The 13,079-nt window shown below is 39.9% G+C and overlaps 1 pseudogene; it reads right to left on the bottom strand.

Annotated features, from left to right (window-relative positions):
• Window positions 1-11,760: 11,760 nt before the first annotated feature.
• LOC121455978 lies at window positions 11,761-12,038 on the bottom strand (annotated as a pseudogene).
• Window positions 12,039-13,079: the final 1,041 nt, after the last annotated feature.

Genomic DNA, 13,079 nt, shown 5'->3' with positions numbered 1-13,079 from the left:
GTGTGGGTGCACCCCTCGTGGTCCTGAGTTCCTTGCTCGTGCTCCGTCTCCTTCTGCTCCTGATTTGGACCTTGAGATTTCTGTCCGGTGCTCCCGTGTGGGTCTCTGTCTCTGTCTCCTTTCATCGCCTGATGAAGGTTAATATTCCTGAGGATGCCTATGTGTTTGTCTTTGGATTTACCTTATTTAGCTTCTCTAGGAACATGAATTATAGGCTCAATGTCCTTTATTTATGGCTAGAAACCAAATATGAGTGAGTACATCCCATGTTCCTCTTTTTGGGTCTGGCTTACCTCACTCAGGATAGTGTTTTCTATTTCCATCCATTTGTATGCAAAATTCAAGAAGTCCTTGTTTTTTACTGCTGAGTAATACTCTAATATGTATATATTCCATACTTTCTTCATCCATTCTTCCGTTGAAGGGCATCTAGGTTGTTTCCAGGTTCTGGCTATTACAAACAATGCTGCCATGAACATAGTTGAGCATATACTTTTGTTGTATGATAGGGCCTCTCTTGGGTATATTCCTAAGAGTAGTATTGCTGGATCCAGGGGTAGGTTGATCCCGAATTTCCTGAGAAACCGAAACACTGCTTTCCAGAGTGGTTGCACAAGTTTGCATTCCCACCAGCAATGGGTGAGTGTACCCCTTTCTCCACAACCTCTCCAGCAAAGGCTATCATTGGTGTTTTTTATTTTAGCCATTCTGACAGGTGTAAGGTGGTATCTTAAAGTTGTCTTGATTTGCATTTCCCTGATGGCTAAGGAAGTTGAGCATGACCTTAAGTGTCTTTTGGCCATTTGAAGTTCTTCTGTTGAGAATTCTCTGTTCAGATCAGTGCCCCATTTTATAATTGGGTTGATTAGCCTTTTACGGTCTAGTTTCTTGAGTTCTTTATATATTTTGGAGATCAAACCTTTGTCAGTTGCAGGGTTGGTGAAGATCTTCTCCCAGTCAGTGGGTTGTCTTTTTGTCTTAGTGACAGTGTCCTTTGCTTTACAGAAGCTTCTCAGCCTCAGGAAGTCCCATTTATTCAATGATGCCCTTAGTGTCTGTGCTGCTGGGGTTATACATAGGAAGTGGTCTCCTGTGCCCATGTGCTGTAGAGTACTTTCCACTTTCTCTTCTATCAGGTTCAGTGTGTTCGGACTGATATTGAGGTCTTTAATCCATTTGGACTTGAGTTTTGTGCATGGTGATAGATATGGATCTATTTTCATTCTTCTACAGATTGACATCCAGTTTTGCCAGCACCATTTGTTGAAGATGCTCTCTTTTTTCCATTGTATACTTTTAGCTCCTTTATCGAAGATCAGGTGTTCATAGGTTTGTGGGTTAATGTCAGGGTCTTCTATTCGATTCCATTGGTCGACTTCTCTGTTTTTATGCCAATACCAAGCTGTTTTCAATACTGTAGCTCTGTAATAGAGTTTGAAGTCAGGGATGGTAATGCCTCCAGAAGATCCTTTATTGTATAAGATTGTTTTGGCTGTCCTGGGTTTTTTGTTTTTCCATATAAAGTTGATTATTGTCTTCTCCAGATCTGTGAAGAATTTTGATGGGATTTTGATGGGGATTGCATTGAATCTATAGATTGCTTTTGGTAGAATTGCCATTTTTACTATGTTGATCCTCCCAATCCAAGAGCAAGGGAGGTCTTTCCATTTTCTGGTGTCTTCTTCAATTTCTTTCTTCAAAGACTTATAGTTCTTGTCAAATAGATCTTTCACTTCCTTGGTCAGGGTTACCCCAAGGTATTTTATGCTATTTGTGGCTATCGTGAAAGGTGATGCTTCTCTGATTTCCCTCTCTGCTTCCTTATCCTTAGTGTATAGGAAGGCAACTGATTTTTTGGAGTTGATCTTGTATCCTGCCACATTACTAAAGCTGTTTATCAGCTGTAGGAGTTCTTTCGTAGAATTTTTGGGGTCGCTTATGTACACTATCATATCATCTGCAAATAACGAAAGCTTAACTTCTTCCTTTCCAATACGAATCCCCTTGATCTCCTTATGTTGTCTTATTGCTATTGCTAGAATTTCAAGCACTATATTGAAGAGGTATGGAGAGAGTGGACATCCTTGTCGTGTTCCTGATTTTAGTGGGATGGCTTTGAGTTTTTCTCCGTTTAATTTAATGTTAGCTGTTGGCTTGCTGTAAATAGCTTTTATTATATTTAGGTAGGACCCTTGTATCCCTATTCTCTCCAAGACCTTTATCATAAAGGGGTGTTGAATTTCGTCGAATGCTTTTTCAGCATCTAGTGAAATGATCATATGGTTTTTTTCTTTCAGTTTATTTATATGGTGGATTACATTGATAGATTTGCGTATGTTGAACCAACCCTGCATCTCTGGAATGAAGCCTACTTGATCATAATGGATAATTTTTTTTATGTGTTCTTGGATTCGGTTTGCCAGTATTTTATTGAAAATTTTTGCATCGATGTTCATGAGTGAGATCGGTCTGTAATTCTCTTTCTTGGTTGGGTCTTTTTGTGGTTTTGGTATCAGGGTAACTGTAGCTTCATAAAAGGAATTTGGCAATGACTCTTCTGTTTCTATATTGTGAAATACATTAAGGAGTATAGGTATTAGTTCTTCTTGGAAGTTCTGGTAGAATTCTGCATTGAAACCATCTCGTCCTGGGCTTTTTTTCGAAGGGAGATTTTTGATAACCATTTCTAATTCTTCGCAAGAAACCGGTCTATTTAGATCATTCACCTGGTCTTGGTTTAGCTTTGGTATATGGTACTTATTTAAAAAAATGTCCATTTCTTTTGTATTTTCCAGTTTTGTGGCATACAGGCTTTTGTAGTAAGATCTAATGATTCTCTGAATTTCCTCTGTGTCTGTGGTTATGTCCCCCTTTTCATTTCTGATCTTATTTATTTGCGTGTTCTCTCTCTGTCGTTTAATTAGTTTGGATAGGGGTTTGTCAATCTTGTTGATTTTCTCCAAGAACCAGCTTTTTGTTTCATTGATTCTTTGGACTGTTTTCTGGGTTTCTATTTTGTTGATTTCAGCCCTCAGTTTGATTATTTCCAGTCTTCTACTTCTCCTGGGCGCGTATGCTTCTTTTTTTTCTAGAGCTTTCAGGTGTGTTTTTAAGTCCCCAATGTATGCATTCTCCGTTTTCTTTAAGTGGGCACTTAGTGCTATGAACTTTCCTCTTAGCACTGCTTTCATTGTGTCCCATAAGTTTGAGTATGTTGTCCCTTTATTTTCATTAAATTCAAGGAAGACTTTAATTTCTTTCTTGATTTCTTCCTTGACCCAGGTGTGGTTCAGTAGTTGTCTGTTCAGTTTCCAAGAGTTTGTCGGTTTTTTGGGGGTAGCGTGGTTGTTGCCTTCTAACTTTAATCCGTGATGATCTGATAAGACACAGGTGGACACTGATATTTTTTTGTATCTGTGGAGGTTTCCTTTGTTTCCGAGTATGTGGTCAATTTTTGAGAAGGTTCCATGAGCTGCAGAGAAGAAGGTATATTCTTTCCTATTTGGGTGGAATGTTCTATAGATGTCTGTTAAGTCCATTTGCTTCATTACCTCCAATAATTCTCTTAATTCTCTATTAGGTTTCTGTCTGATTGACCTGTCCCTTGGAGAGAGAGGTGTGTTGAAGTCTCCTACTACTAGTGTGTGTGGTTTGATGTCTGCCTTGAGTTCAAGTAATATTTCTTTTACATAAGTAGGTGCTTTTATATTGGGGGCGTAGATATTCAGGATTGAGACGTCCTCCTGATGAATTGTTCCTGTTATGAGTATAAAGTGACCGTCTCGGTCTCTTCTGATTGATTTTAGTTTGAAGTCAGTTTTGTTAGAAATTAGTATGGCCACACCTGCTTTTTTCTTAGGACCATTTGCTTGAAACACCTTTTCCCAACCCTTTACTCTGAGTAGGTGCCTGTCTTTGTGGTTGAGATGTGTTTCTTGCAAACAGCAGAATGTTGGATCCTGTTTTCGTATCCAATCTTTTAGCCTGTGCCTTTTTATAGGTGAATTGAGCCCATTAATATTAAGTGATATTAATGACCAGTGGTTGCTTAATCCGGTTATTCTTATTGCTTTTGGTAGTAGAGATTGTGTGTCTCCCTTCTTTGAGATGTGCTCGTGAAGGGTCATTAGATGCCTGAGTTATTGTAGGCAGTGTTGGCAGTGTTGGATTCCTTGGGTTGCGATTTTCCTTCTATTACTTTCTGTAGGGCTGGATTTGTGGCTACGTATTGTTTAAATTTGTTCTTATCCTGGAATGTCTTGTTTTCTCCATTGATAATGAACGATAGCTTGGCTGGGTATAGTAGTTTGGGTTTGCATCCATGGTCTCTTAGCTTCTGCAGAACCTCTATCCAGGACCTTCTGGATTTCATAGTTTCCATCGAGAAGTCAGGTGTAAGTCTGATCGGTTTACCTTTATAAGTTACTTGCCCTTTTTCTTTTGCAGCTCTTAATATTCTTTCTTTAACCTGTATATTTTGTGTTTTGATTATTATATGGCGAGGAGATGTTTTTCTTTGATCCAGTCTATTTGGTGTTCTGTATGCTTCTTGAATATTTAAATGAATATCTTTCTTTAAGTTGGGAAAGTTTTCTTCCATAATTTTGTTGAAAATATTTTCTGGGCCTTTGAGCTGTGACTCTTCTCCTTCTTCTATTCCTATTATTCTTAGGTTTGGTTTTTTTATTGTGTCCCATAGTTCCTGAATGTTTTGTGTTGAGAATTTGTTGGCTTTGCTGTTTTCTTTGATCTGTTCGTTTATTTTCTCTATGGTGTCCTCAGCATCTGAGAGTCTTTCTTCTAGCTCTTGTATTCTATTGATTATGCTTGTTTCTGTAGACTCTGCTCGTTGGCCTAGATTTTCCATATCCAGCTGGTCCTCAGTTTGTATTTTCTTCTTTGCCTTCATTTCAGTTTTCAATTCTTGAACTGTTTCCATTACCTGTTTGATGGTTTTTTCTTGGTTTCCCAGGGTATCATGTACGTATTTACTCATTTCTTCAAACTTTTTGTTATACTTCTCATCTATTTCTATAAGGGCATTTTTTACATGTTGTTTAAGGGACTCTATTATCTTCATAAAGTCGATTTTTTCCACTTCTTCGGTGTTAGGTTGTTCAAATACTTCTGTTGTAAGATCATTGGGTTCTGATGTTTTCATGTTGTTTTTCGGATTATTGGGTGAATTCTTGCCTTGGCGCCTGCCCATCTCCTCCTATTGATCCTATCCAATGGGTCCTTTAAAAACCGGATCAGGTTTCCCTGCTGGCCAAGGGCTCCACTTACAAAATGCCCTCACTCTCTTTCGTGGTTCCTGCTGCAGGCCAAGAACCCTCTCACCCCTCCGAAGGATCTTCAGGACAGGACCAGGCTCCCCTTGTGCCAGTGACCTGGCCAACCGAAGGCCTACCTCTTTGATTCAATTGTAGTAGGGCGATCTGCTCTCCTTATTGCACGCCTGTCCCCGCCGCTTGGGTCTGCCGCTGAGCCGGTCCCCCCCCCCCAAAGCCTCTTCCTGTATGCGGTGTTGCTCCGCCGCGTCTGGCCGCGCCGCTGCTCCGCCTCTGCACGGCTCAGCCTCTGCGCATCTGGCCGCGCCGCCGCTCCGCCTCTGCGCCCGCCGCTCCGCCTCTGCGCCAGCCCTTGATATTTCTGAAGTTTGTTATTTTCAGTAATGATATTGCTATTCTAGGAAGTCTCCAATCATCCAGATTGTTCTTCTCTAAGGGGTCATCTTAATTATCTTATCATTGCTTCATGCACCAACCTACATGAGGAAGTTTCATTCCTACGTGACAACTAGGGAGACTAAGGCTCACCCTGCTTAAGCAATAGCTGCAAATTCACACCACTCAACAATGAATACAATCAGGATTTAACCTAAATCTGCCTCTCAAGTCAAACTTACTCAATATACTAGTTCAAAGAACAAAATGACTGCTTATCTTTCAGAGACTAAATATCAGATGGACAATAATGTTCAAATGAGACATAAGCCTAAATGAACTCAAAATATGTTTTCTTTGCTTGACCCAAGGAATTCTTCCTTGGTTGCTTCTCAAGAAAGAGTCCTCGTGGCTATATCAGAACAGAACTATATTCTTCTGAGCCTTAGCCTTAAAAACAAAAGCTACCAAGGGAAAACGCCAGTGGCCATGTCAGAGGAGCAGCAGGTAGCAGCTAAACTTTGGGAGTTCCATCCACCAGGAAGCAAGGCACTGATGGGATAATCTCAGACAGGTACGACCCAAATGGCTTTGACTCCACAATGTCTCTTGCTACTACCATGCATTGCTGCCATTTTTCTCTTTTATCTGGCAGGGAGTGAATGAATGTAGAGAGATCTACACTGCCTATATTGTAGTATGATTATGTCATGGAAATATCCTGTTGTAATGGTCATTTTTATCTGTGGATTATTATGAAGATGATTTCTTCTTAAGCTGTACTGTTTAATTAAAGGAATGATCTTATATAATAATAGTGTTAGCTTGACTAGAACTTTGGTGATTTAGGGTTTTCAACAAATGTAACGATTAAGATAGAGGTTAGTTAGTTTAGTGGGGAAATTAATATAGGTAAAGGTAGGATATAGTGTAGCCCCAGCCCCTGATAAAGCAGGGACTACAGAGTACCAAGGAAGTATCACACAGATAGGGCTTATGAGTTTCTCGTGAGTCTTATAGATGATGGCTTAGGTTAATGCTTAAAGGAAAATAATTGAGTCCCAGAAGCTAGGGTAGCTCAAGTCCTTTTCATCTTAGTGTTAGGAAATGTGTTTGTGAGTTTTAGTGAGCATCATAGTGACTTAAGGTTAGGCTAAAATGTTTCTGCTAATAGATTTGAGGTAGAAAATCTTGTGGAAAAATTTAAAGTTTAAAAATGCACACTTTTAATAGTTGAGCAAGGGACTGATTGAGACCAGGAAACAAAAGCAATGGCAAGCATGCTTTTGCTCATGTGTCTTTCTTGGTAGGATGGGTTGGTGACCAAAAGTGATGATTAATTTCTGCCCTCAGCTTCCTTATATGATTTAAAAAAAAAAACTGCTGATAAGTGAGCATGCACCCTGAGGACTTAAGGTAGAAATGAAAGATTTTCATATAGAAAAATTAAGGTTTATATGATTCCTTTAATTTTTTATAAGATTACCTTTTGAGATAAATAATAAAGTAATTGATTCTTTCTTTCTAACCTCAAAATGTAGTCTGGCAGAAAAATAACTGACTGAGAAACATACCTTACTTGCTTCAACTTTGCTAATCTACAACAAGTTGCTTGAATATGAATGTGTGTGGGCTCTTGGAGATAATTTGCTTTTCACCTATAATATGTAACATGTTTAATCAAGTAAGAGAAATGAGAAAAATAATGTTTTTATTTGTACTCATTGTAATCATTCACTTAAAAATAGAATGTAACCACAATGAAATTTTTGATTGCTTGAGAGACTTTGCTGCGGTATATAATCTGTAAGGGAAAGGTAAATAAGACAGAAGGTAGACTCTGGAAGTGGTAAAGGAAGTCATCAGGAAAGCCAGAAGGGAAACATTAGAGTAGGAAAACAAAACAAAATTAGAATAGATCAAGCAACAGAAGGGATAAGAAAATGAAGAACTAAGCTTTGGCTCTTAGAAAAGTCCTCGTCTGTCTGTCTGTCTGTCCAGTGGTTCACCTGATCTGCATCTCCTCTTCAGTTTTGCTCACCTGCTGAAGGCTTGTCATTCACCAGTACCCTACGTCCTAGGTGAGACCCTGACATGTTGGAGGAGTGTGTGTGTGTGTGTGTGTGTGTGTGTGTGTGTGTGTGTGTGTGGTTTCCCTTTCTTACCAGTTCCAGAGAATTAAGTTTACTCCCTCAGATAGAAAGGTCAAGTGTGTGTGATTAGTCTGCCAACTCCGTGGCTCCCCTTCGATTCCTGAGCTGCTGAAGGCTGATCCTTACAGCAGCAGGAAAAGACAGTGTAAGATGTGGGACCAGGGAAAGTTGCTCACTGCAACACCAGAACATGAGAGCTAGTCGGGAGAGTAAGAGGAGCATCTTTAGCCTTGGTGGAAGAATATATAAGAGAAGCATCGGTGACCAAGAGCCTTGTAGCAAAAATGAAAACAGAGGCAAGCTGGCTGGGCCTTTTACAAATAGAATGCTCACTCCCTCTCCAGGGAGGTGAGCTGATCATTGTTCATGTGACAGTCATAGGTTCTTCAGACATGATTGAAGATCAATGCATTTTCATCACTTGTGACTTCATTGTATGTACAGATTCTCAGGCCTATGCTGGGCCTGCAGAATCAAAAATGATAAAGATGGTACCCAGCACTCTGCAACTCAACAGATCTCCAAGTGAGCCTAACGCATAGTAAACTTTGCAAACTACTGCACTGGGGAATGGAATTTGGTTCATTACGGCGCTCACCTCGAGAGTCATTAATCCCATGACAAAAGGTGAAAAGAAAAACAAGTTGATTAGAAAGTAACTGTTCTGGAAAACCTAGAGAAATGATTCATTCCTTCAATATTCAGCAATACAAAATGTCACGAAAGAAGCCAAATGAATAAGCTATAGAAGAATGCTGAGCCAGTGCTCCCCTTGACAGCACCTACCATCTCTGCATATACGGCTGTACATCCGACATCACCTACCATCTGTGTGTATGCTGCTGTGCAGCCCACAGTATCCACCGTCTGTGTGTATACTGCTGTACAGTCCACAGCACCTACCGTCCGTGTGTATACTGCTGTACAGTCCACAGCACCTACCGTCCATGTGTATACTGCTGTACAGTCCACAGCACCTACCGTCCGTGTGTATACTGCTGTACAGTCCACAGCACCTACCGTCCATGTGTATACTGCTTACAACCAAGAGTACCTACTGTCCGTGTGTATACTGCTTATAGCCCACATCACCTACTGTCCGTGTGTATACTGCTGTACAGTCCACAGCACCTACCGTCCGTGTGTATACTGCTGTACAGTCCACAGCACCTACCGTCCGTGTGTATACTGCTGTACAGTCCACAGCACCTACCGTCCATGTGTATACTGCTGTACAGTCCACAGCACCTACCGTCCATGTGTATACTGCTTACAACCAAGAGTACCTACTGTCCGTGTGTATACTGCTTATAGCCCACATCACCTACCGTCCGTGTGTATACTGCTGTACAGTCCACAGTACCTACCGTCCGTGTGTATACTGCTTACAACAAAGAGTACCTACTGTCCGTGTGTATACTGCTTATAGCCCACATCACCTACCGTCCGTGTGTATACTGCTGTACAGTCCACAGTCATTTGCTCAGAGATGTGAATTAATTGAGAATATTATCTGTAAAAATTAGAAAATGGTATTTAAAATTAGTGAAACTTACCATATTAATTAACAATCAATTTGGCTAAAAACAACATATGTGTAAGATAAGCACACATCTGTTACAATCAGTTACATCAAAATAAACAGTTGAGAACTGGCTATGAATGAAATATAAAAAGATGATATCCTCTAATAAAAGGCTTATTTTTCAAATATACAGCATGATAAGTCATGTTATCTTTAATCTACAGATAAATTGATATTTTAATTGGATAAAATAGTGTACAGTGTCATGATTCCATGCCCACCTAAAACAAAATGTCTTATTTTTTAGGTTTCAGTATGTATTTTTAGTTGTTTGTGACGCTATCTTCCACTGTGGACTGCACTGGCCTCAAACTCCTGAAGGAAAGGATTATAGACGGGTACTTCCACACCCCGCAGCACTACACTTACTTTTTAAGTTTAGAGGTCCCATGACAATAACCAATTTCCTAATCATCATATATAATGTGTTTTCCTTTTCTTCTTCTCTTTAAACAGTGAATACACCAAAGCAAGAAGAAATGGCCCTGAAGGCCTTTGACAACCAACAGCCAATCCCACGGGAGGCATGAAGCAAAGTAGCTAAGGTGTGACTAAGAGCAGACTGTCTGCTTTAGGTCATTACGCAAGCAGCGGTGGACTTGGAGAGATGCCAGCACTCCTCCAAGAGAGACAAGGCTCATGAGTCTCCGTGGCGTGCACAGAGCAGAGAAAGAAGCAGCAGCCTTGGGCGCATGGCGGGAGAAGCAGATGTTTCTTAAGTACTTAGAACTGTCTTTATGAAGAAAACGGGAACCAAAGGAAATAGAGTGCAGAGATGCTTGTGCAATGAATCCTTCAAATTAGTTCGTGGTGTTTCCTTTTGAACCTTGCTATATTCAGAGACACCTACTTATGTCACCATATGCCTTGAAAGGAACATTTTCCACTGCATTTAAACAAGCATATGGTGGAATATCACTCGGTGGTTTCTGTTAAATGAAGTACATGAAAAAATGAAACAGACTATAATACTTTCAATATATAAGAACCTCAAAGATTTTTATATATAACATCAGAATAGGTAGATTAATAATTGCCTTGACATATTTCTGCAGGTTTGATTAATTAAAGTGTCTTGAGACTATGTCATTTTATATCAAGACTTGAGTGTACATGGGTTAATTTGGTAATGGATACCGTTTTAATTGGATTTGAAATTAGGGCATATCTCTCTCAGGATCTGTACTGGTCAGGGTAGTCAAAAGTATTAATTAATGCACTCAGGACACTAACTTACTTTGTGAATGTCTTGAATTCTTCTGAATTCACAGATCCACAGAGCCCTCCACCCTCACGCCATGCGTTTCTGGTGCTATAAAGGAATCAAATATCAAATTATGGAGAGAGCTTTAAAAAATATTGCAGGCCTTCTGTTGGTGACTTTTAAATTAGTTTATTAAAATATGCATGCAGTATTTTTAATTTTGTGCCTTTTAGATACATAGATATACTTTTTTGCTCTAGTAGAGAAGGAACATGGGTTCATAAATTCAAGGAAATTACTCTCCCTTTCACCTAGATCCCAAGGCCTTGTTTTATGTTTTGTTTCCTTTTTTTCTTTTCTTTTTTTTTTCCAAGCCAACCTGTATGCAGCTTTATTAAAGACACTTTCCACAAACAATCATGGTTTTCCAGGCAGGAAATGGGCAGACAATCACTAACAGTACACAAGAACTTCCAAACTCCATTCTTGTTCTGACTACCAAAATCAGAAAGCCACTATAAAACCTGATGAGTCTTCATTGGATGCTCTGCAAACGGAGAGGAGCTCAGAGTGAGGGCTGACATTTTACATTGAGGATGTTGTTTCACAACTCTTCACAAGCTAACCCTGACTTTCAGGAAATGAAATGAAAATGGCAGAATTATCAGTCTGAAGATACACAATCTTCTATAAAAGGAACTGCTGCTCTTTTGAGACCACTCAATCATATCACTGAAAAGTCCAGATTGCCCAACAGACTGCCAAAGCTAGTTGTGGGGATCGGGTCCCAACAGGTCTCTGGTCTTAAAAGAATTAAGTCTATGTTAATGGTACAGGGGGAAGAGGATATAAAAATGAATTTAATTTTCCACAATTTTGGTGGCCACATATGTCAAGACCAGGACATCTCTCCTGAGAGCCAAGAGTAGTCTTTCAAATTTATCAAGGAAAGATAAGTTCCATCATCAACCATTATCAATCCAGCTTCACATGTTCCTTCCCCAAAAAAAACAACTAAATGTTCTGTGTGCTAATAACATAGCTTTAAAAAACAGTAAAATGAAATTCTACATTTTTATAAAACTTGATAAAAAATAGTATTTCTAACTGTACAGTCACCAGAAGTACACAGTTATCAAGACCACACACATTTCACTTGGCGTCTCCAGCACCTTCAGCTTTTTGTGCCTGGTCTGTTTTGGCGGCTCCATTCTCTGCAGTCTGCAGGATTATTCACATGCTTAGCAACATCAGCCTCCCCTTCTTCCCTTGGGTACCTTTTCTCCCTTCTTCGCAAGGGCCTTTTCAGGCTTGGACTCTGGCTTTGGAGGAGCAGGTTTAGCAGACAACCTTGCAGACCTTCTCTGTAGCTTGTCCTTCACCGTGGCTTTATCTCCTTTAGTATCCCCTTCAGCCTTTCTTTTGTCCATAGCCACAGTGGGGAAGAGGAGGGCATCAGCACTGAACGCGTGGATGCAGCGGCAGGTTTGGCCTGGCTGGCGGTCGTTCTTGCATGTTTTTTTTTTTCTTTTTTAGACAGGGTATCTATACGAAACTCAGACTGGTCACAGACTCCTTAGACAAAACCAACTGCTCTGAAACTCACAATCTCACTGTCCCAACATCCCGAATGACAAGAGTACACCTGGCAACCACCAGATCCACTTTCTGGAAGATACAAACATACTGCCCAGACTACCAATTTAAGCCATTTAAGCAAAGATCTGTGCTCAACTATGTTCATAGCAGCATTATTTGTCATAGCCAGAATCTGAAAACAACCTAAATGCCCCTTGACTGAATAATAGATAAGGAAAATGTGGTATATTTACACAATGAAATCCTACACAGTGGAAAAAATAATGACATCTTGAAATTTGTAGGCAAATGGACGGAGCTAGAAAACATCATATTGAGTGAGGTTACTCAGATCCAGAAAGACAAATATAACATGTACTCACTCATAAGTGGCTTTTAGACATAAAGCAAAGAAAAACCAGCCTACAACTCACAATCCCAGAGAACCTAGGCAACAAAGAAGACCCTAAGACATGGATCTAATCTACATGAGAAGTAGAAAAAGACAAGATCTCCTGAGTAAATTGGGAGCATGGGGATCTTGGGAGAGGGTTGAAGGGGAAGGGAGAGAAAGGGGGGGAGCAGAGAAAAATATATAGCTCAATAAAAACAGTTAAAAATCAAAGTGTATACAATCTCATTGAGAATCATGTGTGTCACGGTAATGTGAGAAGTACCTGTGGCTCCTCTCTCTAGCATTTGGGCAATTTGGACAAGTAAACATGCCTTGTGGGTTTGGTGCCATATTCATAAGATGGTGCTATCTTATACCAGTGTCATGATGCCCTGAAGCCTGAGACCGTGAAACACAGTTTTAAAATCCTACAAAAAGAAAGAACTTATGTCTGTTTGATGGTTTTCTTGAATTTATTGAGACATCAACAATTATTCAA

The sequence above is a fragment of the Microtus oregoni genome, unplaced genomic scaffold, assembly GCF_018167655.1.
Source record: "Microtus oregoni isolate MIOR12 unplaced genomic scaffold, Mior012 000014F_ref0000157, whole genome shotgun sequence".
In the NCBI taxonomy this organism is placed as follows: domain Eukaryota; kingdom Metazoa; phylum Chordata; class Mammalia; order Rodentia; family Cricetidae; genus Microtus; species Microtus oregoni.
The sequence above is the reverse complement of the archived record's forward strand: the minus strand, read 5'-3'. Positions and strand labels throughout refer to the sequence as shown.